Below are 20,791 nucleotides of genomic sequence, written 5' to 3' on the forward strand. Positions count from 1 at the left end.
TCTAACTAGAGAAATTATCTTTGTTTTTATTTTTGAACTAGAAGGGGTTTTTTTTGTCTTTTAAAAATATTTGTTGAAAGTGCATGTCAATAGGATTTTCGAAGGGGTAATAGGCCGGTGGGTAAGGTTTTTCTTGCAGGACCCCAGCTATGTCTAATGCTAGCTCTGGAAGATATACATTCCAAAAATCCCCTTTTCTGCCTTCATCACCTGATCATTTAATATTCTCCATCACCTTGGTCCTTGTCTTTTTTTTTTTTTTTTAACTTTTCCCCATGCACTTTCGTCTAGCACGCATTTGACTTGCCACCGTGCATGTGCTGTGGCAGAATTGCTATCGTAGCTTTGTATAAGGAGCCCTAAGGCAGGAAGTACTCTCTCTGTGCTATGTCTTAAACAAAAACCAGGTTGCCGGGGATGCAAAGCATTAACTGATTCAACATGTTTGAAGCTGGTTGAATACTGTCACAGTGTCACCCCTGTGTTGGTAAAGGAAACCCTGCAGTGCACAAGAAACGGGGATGGAGGCATGGACTGGACTGTAGGAGATGCAATACCTGTCCCCAGAGTTAAGGCCAGAGCACTGCAGTACCAGCAGAATCCTTTACCCACCAGGTCTAAAACTGATAAGTTAGTCAAAGCCTGTTCTAATCTCCTTAGAAGGCTAACGGGAAAAGAGCAGGGACTACCAGTCCCAGAATGCCCCAGGGTTGGAGCAAGGCAAACCAGGGCTGGAGTGAGTAGGCTAATTAGCCCAAGTGTTTTCCCTAAGCAACAAACTAAAGGGAAAAGGCAGGAACTACCTGACCCAGCATGCCTCAGGGTTGAAGCCAGGCACACCAGAGCTGGAAAAGGTAGCTCAGGTGCAGGGAACTGTACACAGCGCAGAACAACCCAGAGAGTTGATGACTTGAGCCAGGGGAGCTCAGGTGAGAGGAATGCTAATCAATCCCAGGGAGCTGAAAAGGAAGTGGTCAGGAGGAAGCAGGGAGCTCATCCCAGCTCCCAACTAGTACAGACTGAAGGATCTTGAAGAAAGTCTATTCCAGCACAGGGCTGGACAGCAGCAAGCGGTAATCCCACCAAGGGCTCAGGTACAGTCTAATTTTGATCTTGATTTTTGGTTTGAGGATGTTATAATGGAGCCAGAGGTTGGGGAATCCCCAGACACCTGCAGTATGGAGTTTGCAGAGTGTTGTGGGTGATATGGAGGTCAGCTAAATGCTGCCAGTGCTGGAACCAGGCTTGCTGAAGAGAGAAATAGGTTTGGAGAGTTTTCTCTGCTGAAATTGTTTGTGGACTGAGTCCAAAACAAAAAAGAGGGAGAAAACACACTTTAAAAGAAAGCGTGAAAAATTGTTTTGAAATTGTTTGTGGAACTGATTGAGACCCAGACATTGGTTTTGGTTTTACACTGGGGTTTTTTTTCTTCTTCTGTTGGTAAATCTCAGGCTTGGGAAGGAGTTTCTTTTCTGTTCATGATTTTTTCCCGAAGCACTGCTAATTGGACACTGGGCACAACCGCTGAAATTACAAGCCATTTATGTTTTGGTTTTCTTCAGCGTTCATGGTTTACCTGGTTTTTCCTACTGGGGGATAAAGCCAGAAGCAGCAGAAAGAAGGACTGTCTGGAATTTTGTATGATATGTTTTTGTGCACCATTCTTGAAAACTTACAGAACCGTAATAAGTGCTGAACCTTGTAAATTGTAAAGCACCTTTTCTTTTTCCACTTCAAACACCTGTGTGTTGGCTGCCTTTACTCCTCTCCACCTACTCCAGGCCTCGCCTTACCGCTCGGCCCGAGACCCGTGTGTTCCAGGTTAGGCCTCAGCTAGGGCCTACCACTCTCTCAAGTATGGCAGTTTTGAAAGAAATGGAAGATTTGATACTGGCCAGTAGTTATTCGGAATAAGAGGATCTGCATTACGTTTTTTTTCAAGGGTGGCTTAAACGCCACTGGAACACTGCCTAAGTGTCAAATCTTAAAAAAGGAAGTCATATTGCGCACTGGAAAATAATTAATAATAATTAAGTAACAAAAATAATGCACATTTAATTTTCCCCACCACCAAATTTCCCGTCCCGCCCCCACCTGGCTACTTTTTCATGGCACCCGGCTGTAAAAGGTTTCTGGGGAGAACACTGAAGTGTCGAAGAAACTTCTGGTGCTTTGTGTGCAGTGCTTTGAAAATGAGCCTCTACTGTTTGTGTGTAAGTGTGAGACTTCACCCATGCGAACATTTATTCTCACATGTTTGCTGATATTTTTACACATGTATTTGGCATGTAAATAGCCTAGTTCAAGAATTACCCACTGCTTACATAAATATGCATATTCAGCCTTAATGCATCTAAGTTTAACCCGACTAAGCTGAGGTATTCCTGGGGCAGGTTGAAGGAGGGGTTAACATTTCTATTTGTCCTTTTGTAGAAACATAGGTCATACTGTCTTTATCTGCCTTTATTCTTCTGTTTCTATCTAGTCTGCCCCTCCATGCCAGCGGAATACAAATCACTAATGTAATGCAATCGACTCACCCTTCTTCTCCCTTAGAGATCCTACGTACTTGTGCCAAGCTTTCTTGAACTTTTGGATCGTTTTTTATCTCCACCACCTTCGCCAGGAGACCGTTTCGTGAATTCACCACTCTTTCCATGGGAAAAAAATACTTCCTTAAATAATTCCTAAGTCTTGTCAGCTTTCACCTTCACATGTGTATGCCTGTAAAGTAAACTGAAAAATAGTACGTGCCGCGAATCGCGTTTAAATATACGCGCATGGATTTTCTAGGGTAATTTTCAAAGCGGAGATTACACTTGCTTAATTTGTGAAAATCTATAGTTCTGTAACGAAGGGCTCCTTTTACTAAGCATTGAGCTGGCGTCAGTTCTAGCCGCGTAGTGCGGGTTTACCGTGCGCGGCAATTCTGCGCACGCTAAAAACGCTATCGCAGCTTAGTAGAAGGAGCGCTAAGTATTTAAAGAACAGGATCTCTCTACTGCATGCAACAGTTTGCAGAATGTAAGCTTCCTCTTAGCTGTTTTAATTGCATTGGCTTCCACTAAATCTACCCAGTTACCCCTAGGGCCGATGCACTAAGCCCCAGGCTTATTTAAACCCCTTAGATAAATTTCACATGGCTAAGAACTTCATGTGTTCCTGGTAATGTGTGAGAAACTTTAAAAAATTCTTCCTGTTGTGTGACAATGCTCCGTATTTTAAGGGATTGCACGCTCCTGGGGGATTTTCAAGGCCCTGTTGGACCAGTGACTCTCCTTTGCACATGGTTTGGAAGAATGACCCCTTGTGCTGTGTTCTTTTAGACTTCCACAGCTGGCATCATGATTGTTGCAGTTGTCCGTATCTTGCCATATCTGAATAAGTGGCGCTGACGTTTCAGCCATCACGCTGTGGTGTTTTTTAGGGTTTACTGTGAGGTTTAAAGTTTGTCTTTATATATTAGCGCAGGGTTGTGTCAAAGTCCCTCCCCGAGGGCCGCAATCCAGTCGGGTTTTCAGGATTTCCCCAATGACTATGCATGAGATCTATTAGCATACCATGAAATCAGCGCATGCAAACAGATCTCATGCATAGTCATTGGGGAAATCCTGAAAACCCGACTGGATTGCGGCCCTCGAGGAGGGGCTTTGACACCCCTATATTAGTGGGTTCTCAAACCTTATTGGGCTGGGATTTAAGGTAATTCTGACCCTTTAAGGAACCTGGCTTTTGCACGCACACAGGTTTCTTTAAAAGTGGCACCTCTGTGGTGGCATCAAACTGGAAGCAAGATTAAAATATTCTAGCAGTCTTCCAAAAGTGTGACTATTGAATATCCACAATAAATAATACAGAATTCTTTTAAAATTTGAGACCAAAATTAATTTGCATACTTTGATAATCCTGAGAGAAAAAAAAAAAGATCTGATTCAAGGACTGAATCTGGGGTGGCCTTGAGGAAAGAAAACGCAAATATAATCTATTCTAACATGAAAAATAATGTACTTTGATTGCAAAGAAATGTTACGTGGCTGATGTCTTATTGTACATGCATAATTGCAGCTGCAGGAAAAAACCTGGATTCTTTTAATACTTGGCTGCTCAACTCGAATCCTGAGAGGCTATAAACAAGCCAGGATTTCAAGATAATCAATGCACATGAAAATGTGTCCCATAATGCCCAGGGTACTGCACTAATTATTGAGAACAATATTCAAAAAGGTTTATCCTTTCACGAGGACTTGTTAACTGTGAACCCAGTTTCAGTGGTACTTATACCAATGAAGATTTCTTCTGCACTGGCTCCTTATAGAAGGGTGAACATGAGAATTGCCGCTGCTGGGTCAGACCAGTGGTCCATCGTGGCAAGCAGTCTGCTCACACGGTGGCCCTTAGGTCAAATACCAGTGCCCTAACTGAGTCTAGCCTTACCTGCGTACGTTCTGGTTCAGCAGGAACTTATCTAACCCTTTCTTGAATCCCTGGAGGGTGTTTTCCCCTATAACAGGTTCTGGAAGAGCGTTCCCGATTTCTACAACTCTCTGGGTGAAGAAGAACTTCCTTACGTTTGTACGGAATCTATCCCCTTTTAAATTTAGAGAGCGCCTTTATAAATTCTGTTGTATACTATTTAAAATACGTTTTAGAGAAACTCCAGATTATATGCCTCAACTCGTTAATTTTTTTTTTCAATAATACATCTTTGAATGTGAGAAATAATGACACTTTTCGGTATCCAGTCTTTAAGAATATAAGATGCAATAGATCTTTTAACTCCACATGGGCTTATCAATCATGAGAACGTAAGAACTGCCGCTGCAGTGGTCCATCGCAGTCCGCTCACGCGGCGGCCCCCAGGTCACAGACCAGTGCTCTAAATGAGTCCAGCCTCACCTGCGTACGTTCCGGTTTAGCAGGAACTTGTCCAACTTTGGAAAACTTTACCAATATTAACCAGCAATCTAATTTTAAAATTAAAAAAAAAAGACCTAAAAGACCTATCTATTTCAAGAATTTGTTATTAATAATTCCTAAATATTGTAACACTATTTAATAATTTCTATCTTCATAATTATTTATGTAAACTGCTGTGAACGTCATGGAGGTATTGGCGGTATATAATAAACATTGTATTGCATTGCGCACCCTTATCCTAGATGAGATTATATTCATCACGTTTCCAACTCCACATGCAACTTCCTTTAAACCAGTGGTCTCAAACTTACGGTCCGGGGGGGGGGGGGGGGGTCACATGTGGCCCGCCAGATACTATTTTGAGGCTCTCGGTATGTTTATCATGATCACAAAAGTAAAATAAAACAGTTTCTTGATCATATGTCTCTTTATTATTAAGACTTAGCCAAAAGGAAAGATTTATAAACTATAAAGAGATTGACGTCATGCAAAATTGTCATTTCTTTAATAAGACATTAACTGTTTTTTTCTGAGGCCCTCCAAGTACCTACAAACCCAAAATGTGGCCCTGCAAAGGGTTGGAGTTGGAGACCACTGGCTAAACTGTAACCATGACAGCCTGTTTGCCTTTGGGAAGCAGAGCTGAGATTGTGATGTCATAATGCCTCATTCCACCAATAAGAGCCAGTGATGTCACAATGGCTTGATTGTCCTGTTCTCCCCTCTGCCCTCCAACCCAGCCAGCAGATTAACTGTTCCCCTTAACTCAGTGGTCTCAAACTCGCAGCCCGCCAGGTACTATTTTGAGGCCCTCGGTATGTTTATCATAATCACAAAAGTAAAATAAAACTGTTTCTTGATCATATGTCTCTTTAGCTATAAATGACAATATTATTATTAAGACTTAGCCAAAAGGAAAGATATATAAACTATAAAGAGTTTGACCTCATGCAAAATTGTCATTTCTTTAATAAGACATTAACTATTTTTTTCTGAGGCCCTCCAAGTACCTACAAATCCAAAATGTGGCCCTGCAAAGGGTTGGAGTTGGAGACCACTGCTTTAAACTAATCCCCTTGTTCTCTAGCTAACGCCTATTCATCTGTCGTCTCCACCTTCACTTACACCCTATGTGATGGTGGAGTAGCCTAATGGTTAGTTCAGTGGTCTGAGAACCAGGTTTAATTCCCAATGTAGCTCCTTGTGACTCTGGGCAAGCTACTTAGCCTCAGGTACCTGTATAAATTATAAAATTGCTTTGACTCCCTTTCCCAGTGGTTCCCAAACCTGTCCTGGGGGACCCCCAGCCAGTCAGGTTTTCAAGATATCCCTAATGAATATGCATGAGAGAGATTTGCATACCTGTCACTTCTATTATATGCAAATCTCTCTCATGCATATTCATTAGGGATATCTTGAAAACCTGACTGGCTGGGGGGTCCCCCAGGACAGGTTTGGGAAACACTGCCCTTTCCTATATTTTGTTGATATTGTAAGTAGCGTACTGTGCTAGAAGGATGCGAGGGTGCATAGGGAGAAGTATGACCAGTAGGAAAAAGGAGGTATTGATGCCCCTGTATAAGACTTTGTTGAGACCTCATTTAGAATATTGTGTACAATTCTGGAGGCTGCACCTTCAAAAAGATACAAAAAGGATAGAGTCGGTCTAGAGCAGGAGTCTCAAAGTCCCTCCTTGAGGGCCACAATCCAGTTGGGTTTTCAGAATTTCCCCAATGAATCTGCATGAGATCTATGTGCATGCACTGCTTTCAATGCATATTCATTGGGGAAATCCCGACTGGATTGCGGCTGGATTGCGACTTTGAGATCCCTGGTCTAGAGCAAGGCTACTAAAATGGTGTGTGGTCTTCTATCATAAGGCGTATGGGGACTAGTGCTGCCCAAAAAAAAATAAGGCTTTTTTGGGTATGGACTATGTTTTGATGTTTCTCTAGTCATATTACAATGACCAAGGCCTAATTGGAGCCTTAAGGGCAAAAGATAACGTGAGCTTGCTATAGGCATGGTCTACACATAATATGAATTTGATTAGGTTGATAATGGGCCCCATTAGTAACTGCTACAAACTCAGTGCAATGTTTTATTGCTATTGCCTTCTAAAGTCATTAAACAGCCACTATAGATAATTAAAAATAAGCAAAACTAACAACAAATTAAAACTATTTAGAGGAGAAAAAGTCTACATCGAAAAGGTTGCTTGTATGAAAAATGCTTGCAGTCTTGCATTGTCCTTGCATTATTTTCAGAAATAAATAGAAAAATGGAGAGTGCAAGAGGGCACTGTGGGCCAGTTGTAGTAAAAATTAATTTAAAATGCATTGTAATAGATTAAGGGGTTTTCCTTTTCCTATGCAAATGTTATATCCCTGCGCAACAGGAGGTGCTAATCAAATGCGGAACTACAGGTCCCAGCATGCACTGGGCTATGGAGCTCAATATTGAGTCACAGGGGCAGGACTCGCAGGAGAGAGGCATTTCTATCTAGGCTGGGTTTATTCTCCAGAGGTCCCTAAGGGAGGAAGAGGAACTCTTTTCTCTAGAGATAGGCGGGAAAACAAACTGGTGCCTGTGTGTGCTTGGCTGAGGTAAGCCAAATTCATTCTATTTTGTGTGAGGCAAACAATAAAGCAAAATGCTTTTTTTTCTGTATAAAGTGTTTTGTGTGCTAAATACTCCCAGCAAACCGGCTAGTCTACTACATGCATATATACAAAATATGGATGGGGTAATTTATAAATGGCTCCTAGAAGAAATATGATAATGCTAATTTCATAAAGACCAAGGACAAGAAGATAGGAGTGAACCAATGAAAATGAATCATGAAGCCTTGGAGTAAAAACTGAAGAAAACATGCATGGGCCCTTTTACTAAGGTGCTAAAAAGTGGCCAGTGCTCTTTTTAGCATGTGGGTTTCCCATATGCTGAAGCCTCTTTTTAGCGCAGCTCTAAGATGGCTGATGGTGCTATTTTCTTCTTATTAATGGACACATGCAAATTGCAAAATTAGCAAATGGCTGTCAGTGCTTGAGTCCTCAATGCCACCCACTGGAATTTATCCAGGTGCCTGTTACTATTCAGCATCAATAGCCAGATAACTATTTAGACAAGTTAGAATAACTATTTCTGTGGTTCTATTTGCCCACACACTGGCGCTGAATATTGGTGGTGCCTGAATAACTTCTGTCTTTCCCTGGCTCTGCCCCAGCACTAAACAGATAAAGGGTAATTCTCTATAGCAGGTGTCCTCAAATCCAGTCCTTGAGGTTCATAACTCAGCCTGGTTTTCAGGATTTCCACAACGAATATGTATGAGATCTATTTGCATGCAATGGAAGCAGTGAATCCAAATAGATTTCGTTATGGATTTCGAGTACTGCATTTGAGGACCCCTGCCCTATAGGTTGCCTAAAATTAGGTGACAGGATGATGTGCACTGAGGCCCTGATTCTATAAACCAATGGTCTCCAACCCTGTCCTGGAGAACCACTAGCCAGTCAGATTTTTAGGATAGCCTTAATGAATATGCATGCATGTCACCTCCATTATATGTAAATCTCTCTCATGCATATTCATTAGGGCTGTCCTGAAAATTTGACTGTCTGGTGGTCCTCCAGGACAGGGTTGAGGACCACAGCTATAAATGGTGCCTAATGACGCCTAACTGCTATGCACTACTTGGCGTGGTTGCCAGGCAACCACTAGATGCCATTTACAGAATCATGCTTACCGGCGCCTAACTTGACTTAACTTCAGTTAAAGTTAAATCATGTTTTTATAAATTGACTTCTAATGGATTTTTTTTTGCCAATTAGAGTCAATTAATAGATTTGGAGTTGTGTGCAGAATTCAGCTACATGCCACAAGGCATCCTCACTTAGGCCACCTAACCTAGGCGCCATTTGTAGAATTAGGTCTTTTGTGTGCACAATTTATAGTCTACCTATTGATGGCAGTTGTGTATGTAGCTGCTAATCGGTGCCAAATAAGAAGAGAAAATTGTTTATCCCAAATGCAAGTAGGTGAGGTATCTCCTGATCGATTTCCGGAGAATTGTTTTTGTGAGGAGCTAGCTAAAGGTGGACAAATCGGTGGGGCCAGATGGTATACATCCGAGAGTACCGAAGGAACTTAGGTAAGTTCTGGGGGTCTGCTGGCTGATCTTTTCAATGCTTCTCTAGAATTGGGAGTGGTACCAGAGTATTCGATAAGGGCAGATATGATCCCTCGCCACAAAAGTGGAAGTAAGGACGAAGTAGGGAACTATGGGCCGATAAGTTTGACTTCTGTGGTAAGTAAATTAATTAAAAACACTTTTAAAACAGAAAATAGGGGAGTTTCTGGAACCCTGTGGATTATAAGACCTGATGCAACATTGATTCACTAGAGGCAGGCCTTGTCGGACGAATCTGATAAATTTCTGACTGGGTGACCAGAGAACTGGATAGAGGAAGTACTCTAGATGTGGTGTATTTAGATTTTACAAATCCTTCTGCAGTGTTTGACAAAGATGTCTAATAAATAAACTGGGTGCCCTCGGGATGGGCCCCAAAGTGACAGACTGGGTAGGAACTGGTTGAATGGAAGACAACAGAGGGTAGTAGTCAATGGAGATCTCTCTGAGGAAAGGGATGTTACCAGTGTTTGTGCCTCAAGTTTTGGTTCTTGGGCCTGTTCTTTTTAACGTGTTTGTAAGTGATATTGCTGAAGGGCTATCAGATAAGATTTGCATCTTTGCTTATGATACCAAAATCTGTAATAGAGTAGACACCCATGATGGGGTGAATAACACAAGGAAGGACCTAACAAATCTTGAAGAATGGTTTGAAATTTGGCAGCTAAGAAATGTAAGATCATGCATTTCGGCTGCAAAACCCTGAGGGAACGGTACAGTTTAAGGGGTGAAAAACTTTTGTACACGAAAGAGGAATGGTACTTGGGTGTGATAGTATGTGATGATCTAAAGGTGGGCAAAATGTTGAAAAGGCAACGGCGAAAGCTAGAAGGTTGCTAGGGTGCATAGATGTATGCCTAGTAGGAAAAAGGAAATATTGAAGCCTCTGAGACTTCATTTAGAATACTGTGCACAATTCTGGACTGCACCTTCCAAAAGATATAAACAGGATAGAGTTGGTTCAGAGGAAAGCTACTAAAATGGTCAGTGGTCTTCATCATAAGACGTAAAGGGACAGACTTAGAGATCTCAATATGTCTACTTTGGAGGGAAGGCAGGAGAGAGGTGTTATGATAGAGATGTATAAATACTTACGTGGCATAAATGCACATCAGGCAAATCTCTTTCATTTGAAAGGAAGCTCTGGAATAGGAGGTGATAGGCTCAGGAGTAATCTAAGGAAATACTTTTTAACAGAAAGGGTGGTAGATACGTGAAATGGATTTGGATAATTTCCTAAAAGAGAAGTCCATAGGCCATTATTGAGATAGCTTGGGGAAAATACAGGATAAGCAGCATAAAATCCGTACTACTTGGGATCTAGAGTAGGTACTTGGGACCTGGGTTGGCCACTGTTGGGAACAGGATACAGGGCTTGATGCACCTTCGGTCTATGCCAGTATGGTAATTCTTCTGTTCTTAGTGTCTTTGTAGAGGTGGTAGAGGCAAAGCCTATGGCTGAGTTCAAGAAAATGTGGAACAGGCACGTGGGATCTCTTAGGGAGAGGAGGAGATAGCGGATGCTGTGGATGGACAGACTGCATGGGCCATCGGGTTTCTATGAAAGAAACAACATTTTTAAGGAGAGAGAGGTATATAAAATGTAGGATCCAGGGTCACTGAGTGCTCTATAACCTATAACAGAAGATTGAATGAAATGGGATGTGGTTCACATTATTAACCCACTTATCAGGTGGGAGAGTTAAGCCCAATGGGTCATTGAAAGTTAGGCACCAGAAATATCTGCGCTGAAACCGCATTTTATAAAGGCCGCTCTGCGCCAAGCGTTCTTTATTGAATAGCTCTTTGCGCCAATTTTGTTGACTAACTTTGGTCATGCGGACTTACAACAAATGAAATGTGTGTATATCTGGGCAGGTAAGCCAGTGGTTCCCAAATCCTGTCCTAGGGGACAGCCAGTCGGGTTTTCAAGATATCCCTAACTAATATGCATGAGAGAGATTTGCATATAATGGAAGTGACAGGTATGCAAATCTCTCTCATGCACATTCATTAGGGATATCTTGAAAACCCGACTGGCTGGGGGTCCTCCAGGACAGGGTTTGGGAACCACTGAGGTAAGCTGAGTGCAGAACCTCAGAATTCTATAACGTCTTGACAAAATTATACTGTCCCTTGCCCCTCCCATGGCCACACCCCTTTCTGGATTGCGCACTATTTTATAGAATAGCGTGCAGGCAGAAGCGCAGAAAAAAACAAACAAAAAAAAATTGAAAATCAACACCAAAAGACTTAAAAATTGCTTGCTTTGGACAAGAGCGACTGAACTGGTGAAGTAGCAAATTAAAATTAAAGACAGTATAGTGTTAAATTTATACTTTTGGCTGTATCTATTGTGTTTGCCAGTTTAAAAGGCCTTTTGCATATTCATTGGCAACAGACTTGCTGAATGACCACACAGTGAATTTGCTGAGCAGAGCTGCCATATTTGCTGAATCATGCAGGAGTGCAAATTTTAAATTCGAACACCAAATGAAGCATTTCATCCACGTGCACTTTGAAGTGACGTTATTGCCTGGGGCTTGGACTAATAAAAAAAATCGACTTGAATTTAAAATTCTCCCTAACATGCAAGAGCTGTTCCATTTTTTCGATGTGCTTCCTAGCTGCCCAGTAATCGGATATCACGCAAGACGGCATTCATAGAACCCTTGTGGTTTAGTAGCCGTGGTGAGCAGACTGTATTATCTCTCGAAACTGCTAGCAGAATTGCTCAAAACAGAGTGCCCATTAAAAAGTAATAGGTAGCAGTCGGGATGAACTATTTCTTGTCACATTAGTGTCACTGAGAAGCATTAACAGAGTCCACAAAGAAGGAGAACACACTTTTACAAATATTTTACATGCAAATCCTTTCTTAAAATGCATATTTTTATATTTTTTTTAAATTTGATGTTTGATTTGAAGGCATATGAGGCGCAATGATTAGAGCTACAGCCTCGGCACCCTGAGGTTGTGGGTTGAAATCCTATGCTGCTCCTTGTGACCCTGGGCAAGTCACTTAATCCCATTCCCCATTGCCCCAGGTACATTAGATAAATGGTGAGTCCACCGGAACAGACAGGGAAAAATGCTTGAGTACCGGAATAAATTCATGTAAACTGTTCTGAGCTCCCCTGGGAGAACTATATAGAAAACTGAATAAATAAATATTGTAAAAAGGTTCAGCCTCTGATAATCAGAGCTGGTATTGTGACATCACAATGCCTCAGTCCACCAATGCCTAAGAGCCAACCTCATCAGTGATGTCACAATGGCTTGATTGTCCTTTACTTGGTTCACTTTTTACTACATTTTGATTTCTAGAGTGATACAGTGGTTAAAGCTACAGCCTCAGCACCTTGAAGTTGGAGGTTCAAACCCACGCTGCTCCCTGTGACCCTGGGCAAGTCACTTAATCCCCGCATTGCCCCAGGTATATTAGGCAAACTGTGAGCCAACTGGGAAAGACAGGGAAAAATGCTTGAGTACTTGAATCTAAATCACTTAGGCTATAAGTGGTATATAAATACTTAAATTTTAAAAAAACAACTTTATAAGCCATTTCTATGTGCAAAACTGTGTTATGGACGCAAGATACAAAGTGGAAATGACCTATGATTGTTGATGAGTTCAACTTGTTCTAAGAAATCCTTTACTCATCAAAAACTCAATGACTCAACATGGACGTTTCGGCCGAAACGGCCTGCTTCAGGAGTCTTATGAGTCTTGAAAATCAATCCTTAAGAATATATGAACTCGTTAGTCGATGAAATGATCTAAGACCTTCTTAATAATTCCATATGTGAAGCAACAAACATTCCTCAGTTTTGTGGATTTGGTTCTTCTGCTTTTTTGCAAACTATATTATGGGCCATATTCTATATATGGTGCCTCCCCAAAATCAGCGCCGACTAGAATGGCGCTTAGCGCCCTTCTATAAAAGGTATGCACGTCTTATCGAATTGTGCTAAGTTCCAGGGCATGTCATAACTTTTAGGCGCACTCGTTTAGGCTACGGAAAACCAGGCCGAAATACCTGCGCTTAACTTGTACACGGATAGGACATGTTCCATGACAGTGCGCGTACATTTTAGGAATGCCTATGACCTGCCCGTGCTGCTCCCCTGACCGCAATTCTTTTGAAATTCATGCACTAGAACTGACGTGCAGCACTTTATAGAATGCACCTACCAAGCTGTGTGGCTAACTTCTAATTAGTGCCAATTATCAATTTTGGGGCATTAATTGCAAATTATTTGTGCCAAAGAGGCTTATTAAACATAAGTTCTGCATGCAAATTGGCTGTGTGCATCAGTTTGCAGACACAACATTTAGGTGTCTGAGTTTATTCTACCGATGAAAACAAAAACTGTGGATACAGATGTTCTGGAGATAATTTATTAAACACTGACATATAAAACGATGAAAATTTAATTTAAAAAAGTACAATGATAAAAAATGCTGCGATAAAAATCCAACCGGACCCTACACGGTCCGTATTTCAGTGAACATGCCTTCCCCAGGGGTCCAATGGTTTGCAACCTCACATATAAAGAATTTCGCTGAAAACAGTCTATTGTCTTTAAACGTGTGAGCAAAGAACACTGCAGACAAGCTGAAGTCGTGTACTTGGACTTCAGCAAAGCATTTGATGGCGTCCCACACCGCAGGTTATTGAGCAAGATGGGTTCGATGGGACCGGGTGAAATATTAACTGCATGGGTTAGGGACTGGCTTAGAGGTAGACTTCAGAGGGTAGTGGTAAATGGTACCCTCTCCGATACGACGGAGGTGATCAGCGGAGTGCCGCAGGGCTCGGTCTTGGGCCCAATCCTATTTAACATCTTCGTAAGAGACTTGGCTGAGGGGCTTCGAGGTAAAATTGCATTATTCGCCGATGACGCCAAACTATGCAACATAGTAGGCAACCGCACAACAGATGAAAGCACAGTGCCCGACAAAAGCTCAATGCCCGACAGCATGACGCAGGACCTACTCCTGCTGGAGCATTGGTCAAAGACTTGGCAACTAAGTTTCAATGCCAAAAAATGCAAGGTCATGCACCTTGGCGGCAAAAATCCATGCTGGACTTACACCCTAAATGGTGAGATCCTAGCAAGGACTGTAGCAGAACGTGACTTGGGGGTGATCATTAGCGAAGACATAAAGATTGCCAATCAAGTGGCGAAAGCTTCATCCAGGGCTAGACAAATCATGGGATGTATCCGTAGAAGTTTCGTCAGCCGTAAGCCCGAGGTCATAATGCTGTTGTACAGATCCATGATGAGACCCAATCTGGAATACTGTGTACAATTCTGGAGGCCGCATTATCAAAAAGATGTGCGGAGAGTTGAGTTGGTTCAGCGAATGGCTACCAGGATGGTCTCATGTCTCAAGGATCTCCCGTATGAGGATCGACTGGGTAAGTTGCAGCTGTACTCACTCGAGGATCGCAGAGAGAGGGGAGACATGATCGAGACGTTCAAATATGTCACGGGCCGTATCGAGGTGGAAGAGGATCTCTTTTTCCTTAAAGGACCCATGGCAACAAGAGGGCATCCTCTTGTTGAAAATCAGGGGTGAAAAATTTCATGGCGACACCAGAAAATATTTCTTCACCGAAAGGGTGGTTGACCGCTGGAATAATCTTCCACTACAGGTAATCGAGGCCATCAGCGTGCCAGATTTTAAGAAAAGATGGGATTGGCATGTGGGATCTCTTCATGGAGGTAGTTAGGGGGTGGGCCATTAGTGTGGGCAGACTAGATGGGACGTGGCCCTTTTCTGCCATCATGTTCTATGTTTCTATGAACAGGGATTATGGAAATCCCGCGGGGTCCACGGGGATCCCCCTAGGTCCATGGGACTCCCACAGGGATCCCCCTAGGTCCATGGAAATGCCAGCCTACTTTGTTTCAATGTTCCTGCTAAGCTTCTTCAATCCCTCAGCGCACCAGTTGCTGATTGCCACTTACATGGGAGAGCTCTGTACATCCACCAATCAAGGAGACAGAGCTGGAGCTTGATGGCCAATCATGAGCACTTCTTTATAGAAGTGCTCCCAGATTGGTGGATGTGCAGAACTCTCCCAGTAGTGAGTCTTGGCGTTAGACCTCCCCTCATGAATTTTGTTGGCTCAAGCCTGCCACCACTCACTGTGGCTGTGCAGAGGAGCGCGGGAGAGACTGGGCAGCATAACTGGGTAGCTCCGGAGCCAGACTACCCTGCATTAAACTGCTTCAGCCCAGCAGGCACTAACATTAAATATGTAATTTTAAAATTAAAAAGCGGAGGGGAGAGCATTGCTGCACCAGACATCTTCTTTCTGTTCATCAAATTCTGCCTTAAATCTACCTCTTTGGGATAGCATTTGGTTGATATGCCAACCCCACCCAACTGGGAAGAGGGAAGGAGAAGGGGTATTGGTTTTATGCCTGTTCTGACAGATGTCTGACTTTGTTTTGAATTTTCTGTAAAACTCAATTAAAACTAAAATCAAAACAGTCGGAAGTAATTGCTGCTTTTTATGGGGACAGGTAATTTTTATGGGAGGATGGAGAGGATTCCTTGTGGGGGCGGGTGGTGACGGAGGAGATTCTGGCAGAAATGGGTGGGGACGAGCAGGATTCTTGCGGGGATGGGTGGGATTTCTGTCTCTGTGCAACTCTCTACTACAATCTTTGCTCTGATGGGTCTGCGAGGGTTTGGCCTCTGTCTCCAATCAAAGACTACCTTCTATGACCTCCTCTGTAACCTAGTGTCGGGCTCTGTCTATTCAAAATTTCCACCTTCATCTACTGCTGCAGTATTCAGAACTATGAAGTCTCTTGCTTTGGGGCAACAAGCTTCAGAGAATCTACAAACTGTGAGTAAACCGCCTATGTTTATTCAATAAAGTAAATTTCAGAAAACAGAGGCTTCTTGAGTGTTAGTGCACTAAGGTTATACTCTGGAAATGACAGCACATGTCTGCTTTAAGAATCCAGGATCATAGAAGCATAAAGACATGATGGCAGATAAAGGCCAAATGGCCCATCTAGTCTCCCATCCGCATCCACTATCTCCTCCTCTCCCTATTGGCTAAGGCTCTTAACATTTGCATCTCCTCTTCCTATAGGCTAAGGCTCTTTACACCTGCATTGTGAGGTCATAGAGCTGCCCATCCGCAGTAACCATGATCTCTTTCTCTCTCCGAGAGATCCCACGTGCCTATCCAGGCCCTTTTGAATTCAGACACAGTCTCTGTCTCCACCACCTCTTCTGGGAGACTGTTGCACGCATCTACCACCCTTTGTGTAAAAAAAGTATTTCCTTAGATTACTCTGGAGCCTATCACCTCTTAACTTCATCCTATGTCCTCTCATTCCAGAGTTTCCTTTCAAATGAAAGAAACTCGACTCATACGCATTTACATTAAGTAGATATTTAAACGTGTATCATATCTCCCCATTCCTGCCTTTCCTCCAGAGTATACAGATTAAGATCTTTAAGTCTGTCCCCATTAGTGTTGCCCGATTCACGATTCGAATCGATTCACTGATTCACTTCGGGTGAATCAATTCAAATCAATTTAAAACCAAAATGAATTGGCCTCCTGATTCGGTGACTGACCCTCACCCCCTAAAGCAGGAGCGGACTAGCATTAATTGGAGATTGGTGCAGTAGTCAGAGCTGAGAGCACCACTGTCCAGTTAAGTCCTGCTGATTCACCACCTTGGGGGAATCTCTTCCTAAAGGTGGTTAATAAATAAATCAGAGATTGTGTTGGGTAATACAGTGATTTCAGTGTCAAGTCAGTGTAAATATCTTGGAGTTATATTGGATTTGACGCTATCTTTTAACAAAACAAAAAGAAGAGTTCCAACCTAAACTGCAGTAAAAAAACAACCAAAAGCAAACAAGACAAAACTGCAGATCTGTACAAATTTATTTGTGACAAAAAAATTATTATATGCAAACCCTTTTACCAATCAGGGGACCCAACACGGTCCGTGTTTTGGACAAAACCTTCGTCAGGGGTCCATGGTAAAAATAGAGGGGAAAAAACAAAAAGTCACAAAAAAACTGTATAGTGGCAGCAAAGTTTGAGCGACGTCAAGATCCGCCACAAGTCAAGATGGTAATTTCCAAGGTCTTTTTTAAGACTTTGTTTGCTAAGAAGATTAAGAGATTATCTGTCAGTGGAGAATTTTCAAACAGTTATAGGGGCAATGCTAACACCTATGTTTGACTACTATAATTCTCTTTATTTGGGCCTGCCAAAGTACATGATTCAACATTACAGTTGGCTTAAAGTGTGGCTGTGGGAGCATCCATGTTGGACCACATTACACCTATCTTACGTGATCTTCATTGGCTGCCTATTGTTTATTGCATAAAGTTTAAAACAGTTTGTATAATCTTTAAGGGGTTCTTTTATCAAGGCGCGGTAGGGGTTTAACGCACATTGACGAGGTGTTAGTATTTTGGCTTGCCACGGGGGTTAGCGCGTGATGAAATGTCCGACGCGCTAACCCCCGTAGCGGGCCTTAATAAAAGGAGCCCTAAGTTGTTGAAGTGTCAAGTTTATTAAAAGTTTGTTGTACACGCAATAGCAAATACTTCAATGCGTATGACAATTTAAAATTAGGAGAGAAAAATAAAACAATTTATACAAATAAACATACAGGGCTCCTTTTACCAAGCCGCTACCGCCTCCTCTTGAGCAGGGAGTAGTTTTTGGCCAGCGCGGGGGTGATGAAAAGTCGCGCGCATTAACCCCGCTAGCGCGGCTTGATAAAAGAAGCCCACAATGTAAGTACACAAGTAATTAGCGATACAAAAGGGAAGAGGGGAGAACTACAATCTTTGAAGAAAGTAAGAGTACATTTAGGGAAAAGCCAACATCGGGAGGGTGATGAAGAATGTTTTAAAAATATGGCTAAGCCTAAAAAAAAAGGATAGGGGAGATTGTGACCTATAGATAAGGTCTGGTTAAAATTAGGTATTTGAGCCTGGGATGAAGGACAAATGTCCAACTTTACTTAGCCCTTGTGCCCAACTTCTCTCCCTTTCTGTTCTTTCCCTCCCTAAATCCCATTGTCCACCATGTCTCTCCCTCTCTTTTTAGATCCATTATTTCTTCTATCCCTCCCCCTGTCTCCACTCTCCATGATCTCCCCCAAGTCCATCTCCCCCCCTTCCACCATCTGCCGATATATCACCCTCGTCGCGCTTTACAATCTGAAGATAAGATCAGTCTTTGAGGTCCTATCTTTTAAACATATAAAGCTGGTTGGCATTCGGCGTGCTTTATTAACTGTGCAGGGTGTAATATTGTGGAATGCATTACCATTGGATATAAGGTTCATAGTCATTCGCGCGCGGGATTTCGGCGCGCCGACATTGCAGTGCAGCCAAATTGGCGCAAGACTCCAGCGCGCTGCCTAAAAAGTGACTTTTAAAGAGCTCCAACGTGGGGTGTGAGTGGGGAACCCCCCCCAGTTTACTTCATACTCTTCGCGCTGCTGTTGGGGGGGGGGGGTGTTTCGGGGGTTGGAACCCTCCATTATAGAGTAAACTTAATTTTTTCATGATTTTTTAGGAAAAAGTTAAGTTTTCTCTATAATGTGGGGAGTTGCATCCCCCATACCCCCTCCCAAAGGCAGCGTGAAGAGTATGAAGTAAAGTGGGTGAGGGGGGTTCCCCCCCCCACACCCCCATCAGAGCTCTTTAAAAGTAACTTTTTAGGCAGCACACTGGGGTCTTGCGCTGAATTGTCTGCGCTGCAATGTCGGCGTGCAAGTCTCGCGCGCTTTTGTCCCGTCACTGGATATAAAGAATGCCACCAGTTTACTTTAGTTCAGGAAATTGGTTATAGCTTTGCTTTTCCAGAAATGTTTTGTGTTTGATTGAGCAGGAATGATTTAAGTTAATCTTTTTTTTTTTTTTTTTTTTTTTATTATGTCGCGCATATTTGTTCTGGTAAATGACTGAGTTATAAAGAATATTACTGTTTTGTTATACTTCATGCAATAGATTTGTTTTTATGTCTTTTTGTCGTTTGTAACATTGTTTTAATTATGTATTTTGGATTGTAGCTCGCTCAGAATTGTCGGATGGTTGCGAGGAATAAATTTTTAAATATCTATCAACTCCCCGGTCACTCAGTGCGATTGAAATGGGCAAGAGCCTGAGTATCAACCACTCCAGCTCCTGTAAACACTAGGGGCTCCTTTTACTAAAGTGCGCTCGCGTTTTTAGCGCATCCAGGAAATGACTGCGCGCTACGCAGCTAGAACTAACACCAGCTCAATGCTGGCGTTAAGGTCTAGCGCACGGGGCAATGTTGCGTGCATTATAGCCCTAACGCAGCTTAGTAAAAGGAGCCCTAGGAAATGGAACTTTTTTTCAAATTTTTTTTCTCATTTATGTCTATGGTCATTACTTTTTTCTTTTTCAACGTTCCTGCCATTTTTCACTCCTAAGAACATAAGAATCGCCATCTCCGGATCAGACCTTAGGTCCATCAAGTCTGGCGATCCGCACACGTGGAGGCCCCGCCAGGTGTACCCTGGCATAGTTTTAGTCCCCTTATCACTCTATGCCACTCATAAGGAGATGTACATCTAGCTTACCCTTAAATCCTAGAACGGTGGATTCCGCAATTACCTCTTCTGGGAGAGCATTCCAGGTGTCAACCACTCGCTGCATGAAACAAAACCTCCCGATATCTGTCCTGGACCTGTCCCCCCCCAGCCTCAGTCCGTGCCCTTTAGTCCAAACTGAAGCTGAGGGGGGACAGGTCCAGGACAAATACAGGATCACAAACTAAAAGTACTAATACAGTGGTACCTTGGATTACGAGCATAATCCGTTCCAGGAGCATGCTCGTAATCCAAAATGCTTGTTTATCAAAGCGAGTTTCCATTATTTCCCGCTTTGATGCTTTCCCCCCCCCGAGAACCGGCATTGCTCCCCTCGAAGGCCCCCCCCCGCTATCAGGCACCTCCCCTGCGATCTGGCACCCCCCTGCCTCAAACCGGCACCCCCCCCCGCCACGATCCGACCCCCCCTCGACACGATTGGGCACCCCCCACCACGATCCAACCCCCCCAACACGATTGGGCACCCCCCACCACGATCCAACCCCCCCAACACGATTGGGCATCCCCCCGACACGATCCAACATCCCCCCCGACACAACTGGGCACCCCCCGCCGCCTCCCACCCCCATCCGGGCACTCCCGAAAATCGGCTTCCTCCTCTGCTGGGCCTCATTTATTTATTTGTGTGCATGCGCCAGCTTTTTCTGGGCTGTGCAAACATCCTATTCTCAGCCCACTGCAGGGCTTTACAAATCTTTGCCAAGTTTTTTTTTTTTTTTAAAAAAAGCTTCCTTTACGAAGCCGCATTAGCAGTTTTAACGTGCGCTAATTTTCCGGCCGCACTAGCCGCTACCACCTCCTCTTGAGCAGGCGGTAGTTTTTCAGCTAGCGCGGGGGGATAGCACGCGCTAAAAAGTTGCGTGCCATAAAGCCGCTCACGCGGCTTCGTAAAAGGAGCCTTTAGAACTGCGTTTATATTTATTGTCATTTATTCTGCCCCTCCCCCCTCAGTTTTCTAGTTCTTCCTTGAATATTAGGCAGAGACTGAATTGTGTTCCACCCTGGCGATTTTGGAAAGCAATTCGGTTATTGT

At 43.1% G+C, this 20,791-nt stretch overlaps 1 protein-coding gene across 1 annotated transcript in view; it reads left to right on the top strand.

Annotated features, from left to right (window-relative positions):
* The first annotated feature begins 985 nt into the window (after positions 1–985).
* CACNA2D3 (calcium voltage-gated channel auxiliary subunit alpha2delta 3) overlaps positions 986–20,791 on the top strand; it is a 797,511-nt gene continuing 777,705 nt past the window's right edge. The window contains exon 1 of the mRNA XM_033926567.1: positions 986–1,094. The gene's annotated coding sequence lies outside the window, so the exon portion shown is untranslated. The remainder of the gene's footprint in view (positions 1,095–20,791) is intronic.

This window comes from Geotrypetes seraphini, chromosome 17 (assembly GCF_902459505.1).
Source record: "Geotrypetes seraphini chromosome 17, aGeoSer1.1, whole genome shotgun sequence".
Classification (NCBI taxonomy): domain Eukaryota; kingdom Metazoa; phylum Chordata; class Amphibia; order Gymnophiona; family Dermophiidae; genus Geotrypetes; species Geotrypetes seraphini.